Consider the following 2,805-nt stretch of genomic DNA (forward strand, 5'->3'; position numbering starts at 1 on the left):
CTGGGTCTGGGACTTTTTATGATGAAGAAACTTAGATTACTATCTCATTTTCTTTTCTTTTTTCTTTATATTTTATTTTCTATTGGAACATAATTGATTAACAATGTTATGTTAGTTTTGGGTGTACAGCAAAGTGATTCAGGTATTCATATACAAGTATCTGTTCTTTTTTCAAATTCTTTTCCCATTTATATCAGAATATTGAGCAGTCCCCAGTGCTATATGGTAGATCTTTATTGTTATCAGTTTTAAATATAGTAGTGTGTACGGAGAAGGCAATGGCACCTCGCTCCAGTACTCTTGCCTGGAAAATCCCCTGGATGGAGGATCCTGGTGGGATGCAGTCCATGGGGTCTCTAAGAGTCAGACATGACTGAGCGACTTCACTTTCACTTTTCACTTTCATGCATTGGAGAAGGAAATGGCATCCCACTCCAGTGTTCTTACCTGGAGAATCCCAGGGACAGGGGAGCCTGGTGGGCTGCCCGTCTATGGGGTCACACAGAGTCAGACATGACTGAAGCGACTTAGCAGCAGCAGCAGCAGCAGTGTGTACATGTCAATCCCTACACTCCCAATCTATTCTGACCCCCCAACACTTCCCCAGTGGCAACCATAGGTTTGTTCTCAAAGTCTCTGAATGTGTTTCTGTTTTGTAGATTAGATTCCACATATAAGCAATATCATATGATATTTGTTTCTCTCTGCCTGACTTGACTTCACTTGCTATGATAATGTCCAGGTCCATCCATGTTGCTGAAAATGGCATTATTTCATTCTTTTTAATGGTTGAGTAATATTCCATTGTATGTATGGACCACATCTTCTTTATCCATTCATCTATCAATAGATATTTAGTTTGTTTCCATGTCTTGATTATTATAAATTGTGCTGCTATGAACATAGGAGTGCATATATCTTTTGAATTAGAGTTTTCTCTGGATATATGCCCAGGAGTGGGATTGCTGGATCATATGGTACTTCTATTTTCAGTTTTTTAAGAAACTCTAGTGGCTCAGATGGTAAAGGGTCCTCCTGCAATGCAGGAGACCCAGGTTTGATCCTTGGATTGGGAAGATCCCCTGGAGAAGAGAATGGCAACCCACTCCAGTATTCTGGCCTGGAGAATTCCATGGAAAGAAGAGCCTGGTGGGCTACAATCCATGGGGTCGCAAAGAATCAGACATGATTGAGCGACTAACACACTCCGTAGTGTTCTCCATAGTGGCTGCACCAATTCGCACTCCCACCAACACTATCAGAGGGTTCCTTTCATAATCTGTATCTTAACAAGGTCCCAGGTGCTCATTCATAATCTGAAAAGCTGTGCACTAGACTGTAAATTCCTGGAAGGTTAGAAGTGGGTCTGTCTTATTCACAGCTCAGAAGTTTGAGAAGTGCTGGTATGGTAACAAAAAGCTTCTCTGGTAGCTCAGACGGTAAGTAATCTGCATGCAAGCAGAAAACCCGGGTTTGATCCCTGGGCCGGGAAGATCCCCTGGAGAAGGAAATGGCAACCCACTCCAGTGTTCTTGCCTGGAAAATCACATGGATGCAGGAGCCTGGTGGACAACACCCCATGGAGTCACAAAGAGTCAGACATGACTGAGCGACTAACACACAAGTCCACCTGGGGGGATTCTGGGCGTGGCGTTTAAACCGTGTGCTTCAGTTGCCTTGCCCATAAGATGGGGCGATGGTTACAGTTCATGCCTTGCAGAGCTGTGGGAGGATTCAATGGATTGATATAGAGAGAGCTGGCCCATAATAATTGGTTTATAAGCACCATTATTGGTACTTCCAGTCCACTTGGAGCATTTTCTAAATGTTCCTGGTGACAGAAGTAACAAGCTATGGTCTGGCTTTATTTCAGTCCTCATTTTGTTTCTGTCAGAGGATTTACATTACCCACTGCCCTTACAGACCACCTCTTCCCTTCTGAATGTGTCCATAGCCTTTATTAGTTAATAGTCCATCCAGTATTTATTGAGCATCCATTACGTGCCAGGCATTGTTCCAGGTACTTGACTTACGGCAACAAAGCTGCACAGACAGAATCCCTGCCCCCATCCTCACGAGCCTTACAGTCAAATAAAGGGAGACAGACATGAAGGTCACGGCTTACCAGATGGCTCAGGGGTAAAAATAAAGAAATAAATAAATCTGCCTGAAATGCAGAAGAGGCATGTTTGATCCCTGGGTCAGGAAGATTTCCTGGAGAAGGAAATGGCAACCCACTCCAATATTCTTGCCTGGGAGATATCATGGTCAGAGGAGCCAGGTGGGCTACAGTCCCTGAGGTCACAAAGAGTAGGAATCAGCTGAGTGACTAAACAACAAGAAGGCCCTCTGCATGAAGAGGAACAAGCAAGCAAGATGATTCAGGGTAGATGCTGGGCTGTATACTCTCATTTTCACTAATTACATATCAGATGCATTTTGTATGTCTTCACCAGTGATCAGTCCACCAGCCTTCTTAATGTCTTCAGAATCCTTTATGGATCAACGCTGTGGAATTCATAAAATTTATGGTTGCAAGGCACCTATCTATTGTCAAGGTTGGTCTCAAGGTGGTGGGTGGGGACCTTTCCCTCTTCCTATTGCATATGGGGTCCTTGAGACAGAACATATGATGTAAGTCTGGCTAGTCAGAGCTTCACCCTCCACTGGCCCCGGCAGGTGGTCAAGGGAGGTGGGCAGGTGACCTGAGCCTGGTCAGTCATCCCTTAGCAGAGAACATCCCTAACTTTGCCTAAGTGCCAAGGAAGAGGCTTCCTCTCTTTCTTCCTGGACTTGAGTCAAGAG

The sequence above is a fragment of the Ovis canadensis genome, chromosome 18 (assembly GCF_042477335.2).
Source record: "Ovis canadensis isolate MfBH-ARS-UI-01 breed Bighorn chromosome 18, ARS-UI_OviCan_v2, whole genome shotgun sequence".
NCBI classification, from domain to species: Eukaryota; Metazoa; Chordata; class Mammalia; order Artiodactyla; family Bovidae; genus Ovis; species Ovis canadensis.